The sequence below is a fragment of the Mustela nivalis genome (assembly GCF_964662115.1).
Source record: "Mustela nivalis genome assembly, contig: HAP1_SCAFFOLD_1241, whole genome shotgun sequence".
Taxonomy (NCBI): Eukaryota; Metazoa; Chordata; class Mammalia; order Carnivora; family Mustelidae; genus Mustela; species Mustela nivalis.
The window spans coordinates 4,414-21,148 of record NW_028135423.1 but is presented as its reverse complement, the minus strand read 5'-3'; positions in this window follow the sequence as shown (position 1 = coordinate 21,148).

The window sequence follows — 16,735 nt, the reverse complement described above, 5'->3', positions numbered from 1 at the left end:
TAGTACTAGGCAGAGGCTGGAAGGGAAATAACTAGAATTAAAGGAAGAACATCAGAGGAACCCATGGCCCAGTAGCCTAGTAGGTACTCACAGGCTTAATACTGAACAAAAGGGTGAATTAGGTACTCTTGAATTTTTTTTTCATTTTTATATTTGTGTTGGATGGCATGTTTACGTTTAGGGTAACATGTCCTATGTTTGTACTTTAGAATTCTCCAGAACAGTACATGGGGATTTACTTCTTTTTTTTTTTTTTAAGATTTTTTTTTATTTATTTGACAGAGAGATCACAAGTAGGCAGAAAGGCTTCCAGAAAGAGAGAGAGAGAGAGAGGAGGAGGAAGCAGGCTCCCCACTGAGCAGAAAGACCAATGTGGGGCTTGATCCCAGGACCCTGAGACCATGACCTGAGCCAAAGGCAGAGGCTTTAACCCACTGAGCTACCCAGGCGCCCCAGTAAATGGGGATTTAAGGACTAGACTCCAAATTTTCACCAGTGCCTTTTTCAGTACAGCTTACAAAGAGATTTCAAAAAGTGTTCCAGATTCAATGCTTACACTGTTCTCAGGGGAGCTGGCTGGAAATCACTTCTGTTTCTCATGAGAGATGTATTCTTTCCAACAAAGTGTCCACTCACCAAGCCTGTGTGTCTAATGCTCACACAAATGCATTTCTCAACATGGGATGGGCCCAGACCTTCACCAAGGAGAGGGGGCAGGGAAGGAGTGTGAGGGTGCATGTGTGTGTGGTATTTAGAGGACTGAAATTCTTGTTTGTTTTCTTGTGTTTGTACAGAATTAACTCAGTGACCTCCCTACCTCTACTCTCTCAAGATCCTGCCCACCTTGGCACAGAAGATCTGAATACTTTAGGGCAGGGTTACACATTGACTGTCCCTAGAGCTCCCCTAATCCTGCAGGCATTTTCCATGTAGTCAGTCTCGCTTCCCCACCCACCCCAACTGACTGCAAGCTGCAGAGTTCCATTGCACAGGGTTCAGTCCAATTATCAAAGGCCCCTCCTCGCTATCAAGCTCAGGCATATCCGTGAAGTCACTGTCACAAGGATATGTACATCAGAATAGGGTTCCTCCGCATTTACTTTAGTTGAAAAAATGGGAATCCAAAGTGAATGAGGAAAAGATAAATTGGAGAAAGCAGTTCCTATTCTCAGATACACACTATTTCACAAGTTAACATGAATTTGTTTATACCGTCATTAATTTAACAAATACACCTTTTAGAATCTTGACTAGTTAGAAAACTTAAACATCTAGGGTTGCCTGGGTGGCTCAGTCAGTTAAGTGTGTCTGCCTTCAGCTCAGGTCATGATCCCAGGGTCCTGGGATGGAGCCCCACTTGGGGCTCCCTGATCAGCGGAGAGTCTGCTTCCTTCTCTCCCTCTATCCCTCCCCTCAACTGGTGCTCTCTCTCCCAAATAAAAAAATAAAATCTTCTAAAAAATCTATAACAGGGCTTAATTTAATAGCTCCCTTCAATCTGCACTCTTATAGCCAGCATCCATCTAGACTTAGAAAGTGATCTAAGTGAACACGCTCTTTCCACAAGTCGTCATGATCTCAGGGGAACTTTTGAACAGTGGGCTCCTTCCTCTGCAAATTCAGACTTTGTTTTCTTCTTTAGAATGTTCAAGTATGCAGGAAATGAATCTTAAGTGAGAAAAACTTATAAGGTATAAGGGAAATGGTATCTGGTAGCTTATGAAATTAATCTACTGAGGGTTCTTTTGGTGGGTTTTTGTTTTGTTTTGTTTTGGTTTGGTTTAGAGAAGAGTCATTATTTGAGTTTTAGATTAGCCTGTGTTTTCCTTACACCATCTACCATGGTCAACTCATGAATCAATACTCCTGGCTGGAGAACAGGAATGGGAAATATCACGAGTCATAACCACAGTGCTGAAGAACTTCATGTACAGCAGTTAAGTATTGAGCTGTGACTTTAATCTTATTTTGCAATCCATGTGTGAGATTTTAAAAATAACATCTAAAATTTATTATATTGTAATCAATTATTAATGTGAAATTATGAATGTGTATTAGGAGCTCTTATTGATGCTAGTATTGAAATGTAGGTCTTCAGAGTACTAGTGCTTTACAATTAATTGCAGTAATTAAAATTGCTATTTTGCACAGGCATATCCTCTTTTTACATGAGGAAGCTTTCCAAAATTTAACTCTAAGACAAGTAAATGTTTAAAAAGCAAACAAGTGTAAAATTTCCAATTATAAATAGGCCTGGTCACTACTAGCGATGAAATCTGAAACATATACTGGAAGTTTCTTCTACTGTTCATTTGTCAGATGTTAGCATAGATATTTGAACCTTTTCACTTAAGTCATGTTCGGTCAGGTACCCTTGCCCTAGTTTTGATTCTGAAGGCACTTAGGACATTACTTCTTGAATACTGTCAACATGATAGACTATATGCATTTGGATTAAACAGAAGAGAAACTACAGCAAATTTTAATACGAGAAAGGGTATTGCCATGGCATAACGGGCTAACTTTCCTATTTCCAAAGTAATTTTCATATTATTATAATAATAATAAAAGACAAAAAAGATTGATGAAACCATATAACATTGCAAACAGGAATAACTTCTGTATTTTGGAGAATTATTTGTGTTCACCTTTATGAGTATATTATGTCGAGACTGTATTTCCCAATTTTTCCTTCAGAAATGTAACTTTCCACTGACAGCCACCTCTGCTGACAGCAATGAGCAATAAAGGGAGTGGAGATTCAGAATGATTCAGCTTTGATGACCTGAGCTATTTCAAGTTCATTCCTGTTTCTTTATTGCTTGTCCCCCTTAACACAAATTGTGTTATCATCTAAGCTATATAACTTTTTCTATATAACTATCCAAGGCAACAAATGATAGTGAAAAACTGTAAGTAACACAAATAGCCTACAATAGGAAACAGTTGGGTAAATTATAATGCTGTATTCATTATGTATAGCATTATACTAGTTATACACTAGGCATATACTCCACTATTAGGTATAACCTTCTATTGCAAACAGAGAGTCTGACACAATAGAGGATTTATTTTCTGACATTACAAGGAGTCTCAAGGACGAGTCCAGAGATGCATAATTAATTGGAGTGACAAGATCATCCAGAGCCCAGTTCTTACTTCTCTCGTCTTCCATCTTTATGTGTAAACTGCCTTCCTTCATGGCCATGAGATAGTTCCAGCAGCTCCAACCACCCGTTCTGGTGCTTCCTTTTCACACATACTTCATAGGCAGAAAAAGGATTTATCTGTCCTTGTATTACTTTTTCAGAACTAAGGATCTGGCATAAATCCAACCTGTAGTGTTGCCTGGATGGCTCAGTAGGTTAAGCATCTGTCTTCCGCTTGGGTCATGATCCGGGGTCCTGGAATTGAGTCTCTATCTGTCTCCCCACTCAGTGTGTGTGTATGTGTGTCTGTCTGTCTGCTTCTTCTTCTCCCTCCACTCCTTCTCCTCACTCATTTTCTCTCTCTTGCTCTTTCTGTCTCTCAAAATAAATCAATAAAATATTTTTAAAAAATCCAACCTGTAGACTTGCCCTCACAGCTTATTGGTCAAAATTAGGTCAGCCTGCTCCTCCCTCAGCCGATCACTGACAAGGACAATAGAATTATCCTATGATTGACTTAGGCTAAGTAAAACTCATCTTCTAAGCATAGAAATGGAGCCAGCCTTCCCTGAAGCCCTTGACTGCCTGAAAAAAAAAAACAACAAACAAACAAAAAAAACCCAACACCACACACACACACACACACACACAAAACACCCTGAGTTCTGTTAGTAAGAATGGAGAACTGAGTATTGCGAATATTAAGCAGATGTTAAAAATGAAGTTTCTATTGATTATCTTATGTTAGCAGATGCTTATGTTATAACAGAAGGGTATTTGGTAGCATATACAATATTACCCAAACTGTATAAACAAAATCTTGAAAAATCTAAGCAGAAATAAAGACTAGCAGAAAATACACCAAATTGTTAATAACAGTTATTCATGAGTAAAAAACTAAGGGTGTAGTTTTCTTCTCCTTTTCTTTTCAACTCTCCCACAATAGGCATGTGTTAATTTTCTAAAGGAAAGGGTCATAAACATTATTTTTTTAAATTCAAGATAAATTCTTTGTTTCCCCACTATTTTGTTCATCTTGCTTTATTGCCTCTGACCAGCCCCTTTGCTTGTCTCCTTTCACATACAACTGCATATACCCTCTTACTTCTCCTAAACCATTTCTTTACTTGATTCACATCCTTACTTTCTAGTTCCTTTTCTTTCTTCTTTGATTTCTATTCAAAACTCTTTTTCCTGTTGTTTCTCTTTTCTTCTTTAGGTTTCTGTACTCTGGTTGGTTGTTTTCTTCCTTGTAAGAGCGTTAATAATTCTGGCTCAATGTTCCTCCAGGTGTGATCATTAGAATTATCCAGGGTACTTGTTTCTGGGCTCACCTAATCCAGTGGATGACTTGGAATTCCTGGTGATAAAGACTCAGGACTCTGTATTTTAAACAAAGCCTTCAGGTAGTTCTTATGTGTAACGTAGACTGAGAACTTCTGCCTTAGCCTTTGACACCATCATTCCCTTTATCTTATCCATCAGCCATTTACTGTGTGCCTACCGTAATAAACATTAAACAAATTTCAACCCACTTTACTTATTTACTCACTGTCCTTGAAGTGGTGAAATTCTCCTCTGCCTTGATTCTTATTACTCTTCCATGGTCTCTCTGTGTACTTTTCTTTTCTATTGTTGCTGTCTCCAAATTAGATTTTTCTTTTTCCCATTAATAGACATCTTTGGCTTTGGTATTTTATATCTTTGTTCTTCTTTGTTCTCTTAATCCACTTGCTAATTTAAAGAGGCAGGAGAATAAAGAGAATGAAATAATCCATTAAGATGAGAAAATCACCGAGAGGTAAAAATGATTCTCTTTTCCATTAGTAGATTGAAATATCGTCACTAAATGACTTGTTACTTCAGCTTCTGTACAAAGAACATTAATTTTCTATGAGTAATGCTTCTGCTGAGGTGTGTGTTTGTGCTGGTTTTAAGATCAGAGCTAAAGAAAGTAGTTTTTTAGATTATTTATATTATTATGACACTTCAATTTCAAAGGAGGTAGCCATTTTATGATGGAAAAAGCTATGGACACGAAGTCAGAAGATGGATTTAATTTTTTTAAGGTCTGGAATTGTTTTTGGACAAAACATTTAACATCTTCGAGACTCAGTTTCTTACCTGTAAAATGAGAGTTTGTACTACATAATAAGGTCTTCTCCAGCTTGTAAAATTTGTGTTTCTCATTGAGGTAAGCATAAATGCATTGATAGATAAATATTTTACTTCACAAAAGCTAGAAAATGCCAAGAAATCATATCATTTCTCTCCATTAAATGTTATTAACCAAGTAAAAATAATGTAGGTTTACAAATTAATTTCTACTTCAAACTGTCACAGCATCTGTTTTCTAAAACTTCTGAAATTTTAGGGGCTCTTTGGGTGACTGTTGGTTGAAAGTAAAGTTTTTTCATTGAAAAGAAGATGTATTTCTTTATAATTTTCAGTTGATGAAAACAACCATGCTTTTTGTAAAAAATTCAAACAATATAGAAGTATAGAAAGCAGAAGTCTCTTATTCCCTCACGCCCACTAACGACCCTCTTGTTCCATTTCCCAGAGGGAATTTTTGGTATGTCTTTCTGGACATTCTGCTGTTGATATGCAAAGGTAAGTGTATATGTAAAAACATAATACTATTTTGCAAACTTCTCCCCACATACACTTAAAAATAAAACAATATATATTGGATCTTTTCTCCTATCAGCATAAGCAGATATTCCTCTAAGGTAAGGAAAAAAAAGTCTAAAGACTTCTAAGCCTGAGGATTAATTCTTTTCATTAGAATTTAACATAAGAAATAGGAAAACTATTCTATTACTGAAATTATTTACAAAATGCTAACTTTAACTGACAAAACTTTAGTCCCATATCTTCATGACAGCAGCTGAGAGAGTGCCTGAGGGTTTTGAAGATTCTTCAAGGTGTGTCATATTATGGTTCACATCAGTGCACACTGATATACCTCCCTGGCAAGAACTGAAAGATACAGTTCTTAAATCCCCTGGTGACCCATTATCCATGGATCATTGACAAGATAGAATGTAATAGCTCCTGTCTTTTTACCAAGGTAAACTTCCCAGTGAAACTGTACTGTTCTTGCCCTGTGTCCTTTATTTAAACAAACAAAAAAATAATCTAGAAAAAAGAAACTACATTAAGTAGGTAATACAAATGCTCTCATAATTTTTATTGTATTTTAATGTTGATTGAATGAGGAAATATCTGTTAAAATATAGTAGCTGTTTAATAAAAAGTCCAAGACAGAAGTTTTTCCCACAACTTGGCTTTCCAAATAGATCATCTGAAATTCAAGGCTAAATGAATTGCACAAGATCCAGCATTTATTTATTTATTTATTCATTCCTTTCCTTCTTTCTTTTTTTGTAATTTGACAGAGAGAGAGAGCACAAGGAGGCAGAGCAGCTGGTAGAGGGACAGGAAGAAGCAGTCTCCCCACTGAGCAAGGAGCTCGATGTGGGACTCAATCCCAGGACCCTGGGATCACGACCTGAGCCAAAGGCAACCGCTTAAACAACTGAGCCACCAAGGTACCCCAAGATCCAGCATTTGGAACATCAAGTTTCACTAATAGATGTTTTGCCTATTTAAGGCAAGTAAGCAATTGTTCAATTGGCACTATGGAACAAAATTGAACATTTCCCATTATTTTGCTAGGGTCTAAAAAGTCAGTACTTCTCTATCCAAAAAATTGTTTCACTTTTGAACTGGCCCATCGTCCTAAGCTCTCAGCGACCCATTCACAGACATCTGCAATGTTTACCATGTGGCACTGTGTTTTTGCAACATCACATATTGACAGTGATGTGTTATAAATATAATGTGATGACAGGACCTGGTCATGTTTTTATGTGGTTCTCATCTAGATCCTGTCTGAAAGTTCCTTATTTTATGTTAATCTTCTTGACTTCTATAAGGATTCTTCCCCAATTCTATGGGTTTAGAGTTAGAAAATGTTAGAAATAGAAAGATGATGCTCTTGACAACTTGATTTCCTGTCCAGGTCACAGAAACAAAGGAAAAGAAAAGGAAAAAAGGCAATAACTTAACCAAAAAAACAAGTTGCAGAATGGGCAAGTATGTATCATTCATATAAAGTTTGAAAGCATGATACAAGGCTTATATAAATATAGTAAAAGTACAAACCATTCTTGGAAATAATAAACATTAAATTCTGGATAGTGGTTATCTTTGGGGAGAAAGACAAAAGAAATTAGAGAATGGTACACATGGAAGGGGGACTTCAATTGTATTTACATTTTATTGCTTAAAGACATCTGAAGCAAATATTGAGATAGTTAAGGCTTGACAAAGCTGAGTGATATGTGTAGGGGCTTATTATATTCATCTCTATACTTTTCTATATGCTTAGAAATTTTCATAATAAGCCTTTTTTTTTTTCAAAAAAGAATCTTATTTTAGAGCTTAAAAGGACTTTAAGAACTATTTAAGATTGATATTTAATGAGCAGCTTCTCTGTGATGTTAGAAATATACTGGTTTACCAGAGAAACAAGTTCTCTACACCCTTGGAGATATATTCTACTTGGAAAGAGGCTACATTTTTAAAAAAGGATATTGATTAGGACCCCAATTGAAGATGAGACCGTTGAGGTAAAGAAAAGTGAAGTGATTTTGCCTGAGATTCAAGCCTGTTGTAGAGTCTTGCCTTCCCAAATACCTATATTTCTCCCTAACTTAATGTTATTCTAATTATTGATGGTGTTAGGCACAAACACATTGACATTGTCTCACACTTGTTTTGTAGCCATCTCTAATTAAGATATAAGATAAAAATTACAAATGTGTCAAATGCTAAAACTTAACTGAATAAGCTTTAAAATTATTGAGTATTTTTGATATGACATTAAATTTACACAATTTCTTATTAGGTAGGTCAGCATTTTCTTCATTTCATGGGTGAAGAAAGAGATGAATGGGGGAGTAGTCATGGAGTGAAGTAAATTGCCTGAGGCTCTATAGGAAATAAAATGACAGGTTCTGGATCAGAATTCAGAAAGCTGACTAATCTAATGCAAAATCTTGAGTACCTTTCTTTCTGATCTTTCCTTTCAGATCACTGTGCCTTACTTCCACACATTCCTGTAAAGCCAACACAATTCTTGAAAATTGTAAGAGCCCATAACATTAATATCTTGTCAGACAAATTGAGTATTTTTTCACCTCAGAGTTGCAAAATCCTATGATATAATAAAAATGTTTAACATAAGTTTTTGTGTCCATCTAAGTGTGCAAACCCTTCTCTCCAGATGGTCTCAAAGAATGTTCAGGGAAATAATTTCCCAGACTGCAACTATTCTATTCAGAGCTTTGAAGACAAATATCAGGTGAGCTTTTATCCACTGTTGGCAAACAAAGGGAGCAGAAGAACAGAATGATTATGGTGACCTAAGCTACTTAGATGGTGTTATGGTATCCATTTTACTTATAAAATCCTAACATTTTAAAAATTTCTATTAAAGAAATTGTCTTCATTTCTATTAAAGTAATTGTTTTAATATTATGATAGACAAAAATGATTGTTTGAGCTTCTTTCTGTATTCATTTTTTTAAGCTGTCCTTTGAAGAAATGAGGTCCTTATGGAAAATTATTCTGAGCAGAATTTAAATATTAAACATCAGAAGATAGTATGGCCTAATACTATTCCTACAGGAATTTATCAATAGACTTTACCCCTGTGTACTACATGTTTACTTACGAAGTTGATTATAGGTTTATGTTGTAAGTGCTGATATTGACTGGTACAGGAACACTCCAGAATTACTTATCATCTTCATTTTCCAATGAATTCTTTCTTCCCTTGGTTGATGTGTGAAGCAAGGCTTCTAAGGACTTCTTCAGTGTCCTTATTAAGAACATCTGTAAAGAGCATCAGAATGAAGTGTTGAATTTCACCCATTTGGATTTCATTAAAGTGTCTATAGTTGTCAAGCATTTAGAAAGTCAAGACACTAAGAGTTTGGGGTTTGACCCAAAGGAAATTGGTCCTCATTTTAAGGCTAAACAGGAGGGATAACTGAGCCAAAGTTTTTTAGGTTTTTTTTTGTTTTGTTTTGTTTTTTTTTATCATTCCTTTCAGATACATGCCCCTAAAGACTGAACACTTAAACAGTCCTACTTTCTAATGGGAAGTTTTCTGTCTTGCCAGAGCAGAGTGTGTGTTTATTGCAGAGGATCTTAACTTAGGGTTCATGGACTTCTAGTGGACCCATAGACAGACCTCAGAGAGTCCATAAACTTTGTAAAATTGTAAGCAAAATTTCATGTGCATATACACATTGGTTTGTTGTTGTTGTTGTTGTTGTTTCTGCAAAAAAGAAGCTGTAGCTTTCATCAGAATTTCAGGGACATTTGTGATTCAAAAAGAAATGTTGGTTTATTTTTGTATGTATTTAGGTATCTTAAAAATTTCAAAGTATCTAAACAAGGAGAATATTCATTTCCTCTTTTTACTAAGATTTCATAGTATACATAAATGTACATAACTTTTAAATGTTAATAAGGTAAACTAATTTTATTTTATTTTATTTTTTTAAAGATTTTATTTATTTATTTGACAGACGGAGAACACAAGCAGGCAGAGAAGCAGGCAGAGAGAGAGAGGAGGAAGCAGGCTCCCTGCTGAGCAGAGAGCCCGATGTGGGGCTGGATCCCAGCACCCTGGGATCATGACCTGAGCCGAAGGCAGAGGCTTTAACCCACTGAGCCCCCGGGTGCCCCATGGTAAACTAATTTTAAAATACTTTTTAATTTTTTAAATTTTATTTATTTTATTTTAATTTTTTAAAATTTTTATTTATTTATTTGACAGAGAGAGAGATCACAAGTAGGCAGAGAGGCAGGCAGAGGTGGGGGGTTCAGGGAGGAAGTAGACTCCCTGCTGAACAGAGAGCCCCCAGGCAGGGCTTGATCCTAGGACCCTGAGATCATGACCTGAGAAGAAGGCAGAGGCTTAACCCACTGAGCCACCCAGGCACGCACTAATTTTAAAATATAAACAAATGAACAGAATTTTGGTAATTTGTGAAATCTCAATTATAACTAAATTGTCCACATAAACATTCTGATCTGATCAGGTTTAATAAAAGTAATCTGGCTGATTCTTTGGAAAAAATAATATAAAAGGAGTAATTTGGTTGAAAAGTGAAAAGTGTACTGTATTGGCAGTACAGAGTGGTAAAGAAAAAAAAAAGGAGCTTGAAGTTTTCCCCCTACATTTGGTAGTAGTAGTAGTTGTTGTCATTTGGCTAATTAATTATGCTTTAATTATGGTAAAGTGGCATGAATTAATTTATTTATATTGTGCTTAAATCCACTTTGAGTAAAATCAACAACTTCGTTTTGTAAAGAATGCTAAGTGAAATAAATTCTGATGTGAAAAATCCAGTGGGGATTTTTAAGTTTTCTAAAGTTTAAAATGAATAGCAAATAATAGGATCATCATTACACTAATTCTAGCTACATTTTATGCTTGGAACAGAGATCATATTTTAAGTTCAAATACAATACCATATTTCTTCTCTGCATGTGATTTTTAGAAGCCTTACTTTAACTGGATCCTATAATTGTATTTGTCTTTAGAAGTAGATTATTTAGTATATGTTGAAGGAGCAACCTTTTTTCAGTGTGGTTTTCCTGGTGAATCATTCACTTCTGACTGGAATCAAAACACAGAATACAGAAATATAGCATGAATCTTTGATTAGTAGGGTATATGCCATTTGTCTTTGTTTTATATCACAAGAATATACCTCAAGTTATTGTTCCCCTTGAGTTAAACTTTGGATACCAGTCTATTTTGATTTATCTTTGCTTCTTATGCAGTACGCCTTCTTTGACCACCTTCTTAACTCACCTGTCCTCTTAGACAATTCTTTAGCTTATTACATGTAAACCTGTCTTGTTTCCAAATTAACTTAGCTAGGCTCTTAATCTTTCCCATCCTCTCTCAGAAGCCCCAATGAGCCCTGTTGATATTCACCAAACCAAACTTATAGGCTTCACACTCCCTTGCTTCCCCTTTACTCTCCTGCTTGCTCTATCTTTATAACATATAATATAATATATTATATATATCTCTGATACATTATATTACATTACATATATATGTAATATATGTATTAGATGTCAGTATTTCTTTTATTATTTCTCAGATGCCTTTTCTCTCCTTAAACTTTGTCTTTCTAACTTTGCCTCAAAATGTTTTCTTCTTTTCAAATTTATCTCACAAACATAAATTTAGATATTAATGAAATATGGGCTCTTGAAGAGTTGTTTGCTTTAAAGTTAAGACTTTTTGAGGTACCTGGCTGGCTCAGTTGGTGGAACTTGCAACTCTTGATCTTGGGGTTGTTAAGTTTGAGCCCCAGTTTGGGTGTAGAGACTACTTAAAAAGTAAAACCTAAAGGGGCATCTGGATGCCTCCGTCAGTTAAGCTCAGTTAGTTAACTCTTGATTTCAGCTTGGGTCGTGATCTCAGGGTCATGAGATCCAGCCCAGCCCTGCTTCCAGCCCCATGTGAGGCTTTGCACTAAGCTTGGAGCCAGCTTAAGATTCTCTCTCTCCTCATCCTTCTGCCCCTGCTCAGTCTTTCTGTCTCTCTCTCTAAAAAATAAATAAAATAAAATATTAAAAAATAAAAATGGGGTGCAGTAAAGGTTATAGTATATGAATTATATCTCAATTAAGCTATTATTCAAAAAAACAGAAAAGAGTGAAGTGGAGAAAAAATAAAGAAATTTACTTGAAAGTGTTTTGAAAGATATAAACTGCAATATGGACCTAAATATTTTTCATTATTATAATTACTATTACATAATTATTTAGCTTTACAAATTCTCTGAAGCCTTCCTATAAACTGATAATTTAAACTACTTTCTAGCTCACTGCTCTAGAACTATTTACACAAATGCAAATTATGTGAAAGCTTCTAGCATAGTGGCTGGCATAAAATAGATATTCAATAAACGTTAAAAACAAGAAGAGTTAAGGTATAATTGATAAAGTCATATATATTAATATAGGGTTCAAAAACTTGAGGAATTTGGGACACCTGGGTGGCTCAGTTGGTTAAGCGACTGCCTTTGGCTCAGGTCATGATCCCAGCATCCTGGGATTGAGTCCCACACTGGGCTCCTTGCTCGGCAGGGAGCCTGCTTCTCCCTCTGCCTCTGCCTGCCACTCTGTCTGCCTGTGCTTGCTCTCACTCCTCTCTCTCTCTCTCTGACAAATAAATAAATTAATTTAAAAAAAACTTGAGGAATTTAATCTATGCCTAAAAAAGTCAGGAGTGAATTTGAAGTTATAAAAAACCTTATTCTTTGATATTATTAATGATATATACCATTACAAAAGTAACATGGCTGGAAACCACCAGATTAAAATTCATTTTTTAGGCCTTTCTTCAAAGTCTGTTATTAAAAGACTTAATAAGGTTGAAATTTAGTTTTGTGGAGTATTATGGTAATTCCCAATCAGCTTTCTTTTCATGATGGGGATTCTCACAGCTCTGGTGACCAAAGAATATTTATTCCAATATGGTTCCTCCTTTTGGAAACAGAGAACAACTTTTACATTTTCTGTTAAAATATCCAACAGTGAGTATGTATGAGTTCAAGATGTTTCAGCTGTTTGGGAGGTATAATGTTTTTCCTACATTTCAACCCCACCTCCCTCTCAGGTTCTCAGAACCAGCAAAGAAGAAAACATTATGAAAAGAAGGTAAGTATCAGAGCTGATGGGACACTGGTTTGCTAGTCAAGACAGCTAGCCTGTTTTCAAAGTTGTGGTCTTCATTATGCTTTAAGAATAGTAGAGTCTGGGATGCCTGGGTGGCTCAGTCGGTTAAGCTGCTGCTTTCGGCTCAGGTCCTGATCCCAGGGTCCTGGGATCGAGTTCCTTGCTTGACAGGGAGCCTGTTTCTCTCTCTGCCTCTGCCTGCCACTCTGCCTGCTTGTGCGCTCACTCTCTCTCTCTCTGAAAATTAAATAAATAAATAAAATCTTAAAAAAAAAAAAAAAGAATAGTAGTGTCTTTGGATTGGAAGGAACTTGAGTGTCTTTATCCATCTTTCATATATTGACTGGAGGAACGCTTACTATTTTGTGAAATCCCAGGTTGCATTGTTAGATTACTGAATGTTAGAAAATTTTATGCTCAACCAAAACCCCACCTAGTTGCACCTTCCAATGATGGATCCTAGGTCTGCCCTATACTTTCTCTAAGTTGCAAACTTGGGAGAGGAGGAGGAGAGTTCTTATAGAAACAGATGAGACCTTTGAGTTGAACTTCTCAAAACGTTTAGAATTGTTAGAAAATCGTGTCACCATACCATCAGTTCCCCAGAAAAATACATTGCTTATTCCTTCTTCTTTTTTTTAAGGTTGTATTTATTTATCTGAGAGAGTGAGAAAGAGCACAAGAGTAGGGGGAGGGGCAGAGGGAGAGGGACTTGCAGACTCCCTGCTGAGCAGGGAGTCCCACATGGGGCTGATCCTGGGACCCTGAGATCTTGACCAAGATCTTGACCAACCAACTGAGCCACCCAGATAGCCCACTTATTATTTCTTTATGCAGATTCCACACTAGGAATTTTTCATTTCTCTCATCCAAATATGCCAGTGAAATTAGCAAATTTTCAGACTTTCTGGGAGATCTGCCAACACTTATCAATGTATCAATGTTAGCACACCTTAATGGGAGGAGGGAGAAGGAATTAGAAACTTCATAGTCCTATTTCCTCCTCTGGTTGTATGGTAGGAAGGAGGATTAACTGGTTAGAGCTGAAGCCTTATTGGGTATGAGTCTTTTAAATCCCTGGCTCAGATTAACTGAATGATCCCAGCACTGAGCATACATGTTGTCAGGAGTACTTGTATCACTCTGATTTGCCTAATAACTAATCTGTTTGCAACCTCCTCCACATTTAATGAGGAGGTTTCATTGTCCTCCTCTTGCAGGCTTTAACATGTTATATACCTACGTTGATTCAAAAGGACCTGAATTGCATGCTAGTATTTCAAGGTGTCAAAGGCCACAGCTTCTTCACTTTAAAAAAAGGTGGGGGGATGATTACAGATCAGGCAGCAGGACTCTCAGAGTCTACACCTGGCTGGCCCAGGTTTGGCTCTTCCTCATCTATTTATTCCTCTGAATAAAAACTTCAAAAAAAAGTAAGAAAAAAAATGAGTTACCCTGGTACTGAGCCTGAGATAATGTGTATCAGCTTTGATCACATGTTCTGAGGTTTGGGAAAATGAATTACTATAAACCGGGTGTCATCCTCAGCTCTTCCCTGGAAACACTTTTCTTAACTGTTGCTTTTGATCATATTTTTTTATGTAATTAAGGATTCCTTTCCCTAGTCATGTTTTCTTTCTTGAGCTAAAACCTTATGGAAACAATCCAATAGAATTATATAGCTATGGTTCCACTCACAGGAGCTCTTGGTAATGATTAAGGTTGCCTGGACAAAAGAATATGGAATAGGTGTTTGCCTAGTGGGTGTGTCAGTGGTGGGGGTGGGGGAGTCCGTTTTATCTTTCTACAACCTGAGGTCCTATGAAGAACCCTAAGGCATATCTGCAACAAAGAAATTACTCTGATTGAGTTTATCATTTTTCCCAATACTTCTCCCTCATTTCATAGCCATTCGACAAATATTTGAGTATCTTCATGTGTTAAGCACTATATTAATCTGTATAAGAGACAGATAAGGAGAAAGAAAAACATAAATAAAGAAGTAAATATGACTTTTGGGGACTTCATTAAGATCAAAAGTTTCAGCACTACAAAGGAAACAGTCAACAAAACAAAGAGGCAACCCACGGAATGGGAGAAGATATTCACAAATGAGACTACAGACAAAGGGCTGATATCCAAGATCTATAAAGAACTCCTCAAACTCAACACCCAAAAAACAAATAATCGCATCAAATAAATGGGCAGAAGACATGAACAGACACTTCTCCAAAGAAGACATACAAATGGCTAACAGACACATGAAAAAATGTTCATCATCACTAGCCATCAGGGAGATTAAAATCAAAACCACATTAAGATACCACCTTATACCAGTTAGAATGGCCAAAATTAACAAGACAGTGAACAGCAAGTGTTGGAGAGGATGTGGAGAAAGGGAAACCCTCTTATGCTGTTGGTGGGAATGCAAGTTGGTGCAGCCACTTTGGAAAACAGTGGAGATTCCTTAAGAAATTAAAAATAAAGCTACCCTATGACCCTGCAATTGCACTACTGAGTATTTACCTGGAAGATACAGATGTAGTGAGAAGAAGGGCCATCTGTACCCCAGTATTCATAGCAGCAATGTCCACAGTCGCCGAACTGTGGAAAGAGCCAAGATGCCCTTCAACAGACAAATGGATTAAAAAGATATGGTCCATATATACAATGGAGTATTGCGCCTCCATCAGAAAGGATGAATACCCAACTTTTGTATCAACATGGACGGGACTGGAGGAGATTACTCTGAGTGAAATAAGTCAAGCAGAGAGTCAATTATCATATGGTTTCACCTACTTGTGGAGAATAAGGAGTAACACCGAGGACACTGGGAGATGGAGAGGAGAAGTGAGTTGGGGGAAATCAGAGGGGGAGACAAACCACGAGAGACTGTGGACTCTGAGAAACAAACTGAGGGTTTTGGAGGGGAGTGGGGTGGGGGTTGGGAGAGCCTGGTGGTGGGTATTAGGGAGGGCATGTATTGCATGGAGCACTGGGTGTGGTGCATTAACAATGAGTTTTGGAACACACACAAAAAATAAAATTAAAGAAAAAATTTTTAAAAAGAAGTAAATATGTTATGACCCAGATACGTGTTGCCATCTATGGCAGTAAGTAGGTAGAAGTTTTCCTTGTCAGTGTGGGGGGGGGGAGGGGATAAGGAGGACTCACTGGTGGAGATAAATGTGATTTCAATGATGACAGTGAGTTCAAATGACTTTCTCCAATGGAAGTATGCTATCCCAGTATTGGTAGTTTTCTTCAAAGCATAATCTGTGACACAAAAGTCTCTTTAGACCCTCTGAGATCAAAGGATTTTGTAGTCAAACATATCTGAAACTTCACAAACACATTAACAGTTAGTGTCTCTTAAAAAACCAGTGGTAAACAGACCTGATTAACAAACTATCACGCAGCATCTCCCATATGGCCCTGACCACAACAATCTTTTTATTATTGTTGGGGGGAGATGTACAGTCTCCTGACAGACACCATTAAAATTCTTAACCTAAAGACGATAATTTCCCATGAAAAATGGATGCTGTGGGTCAGTGAAATACACTTTAGCTTTTCTAAGTTTCATAGGTAACTATTACCATAAAAATGGTTCCTGGTGGGGCACCTGGGTGGCTCAGTGGGTTAAGCTTCTGCCTTCAACTCAGGTCATGATCTCAGGGTCCTGGGATTGAGCCCTGCATAGGGCACTCTGTTCAGCAGGGAACCTGCTTCCCCTCCCTCTCTGACTGCTTCTCTGCCTACTTGTGATCTCTCTGTCTGTCAAATAAATAAATAAAATCTTT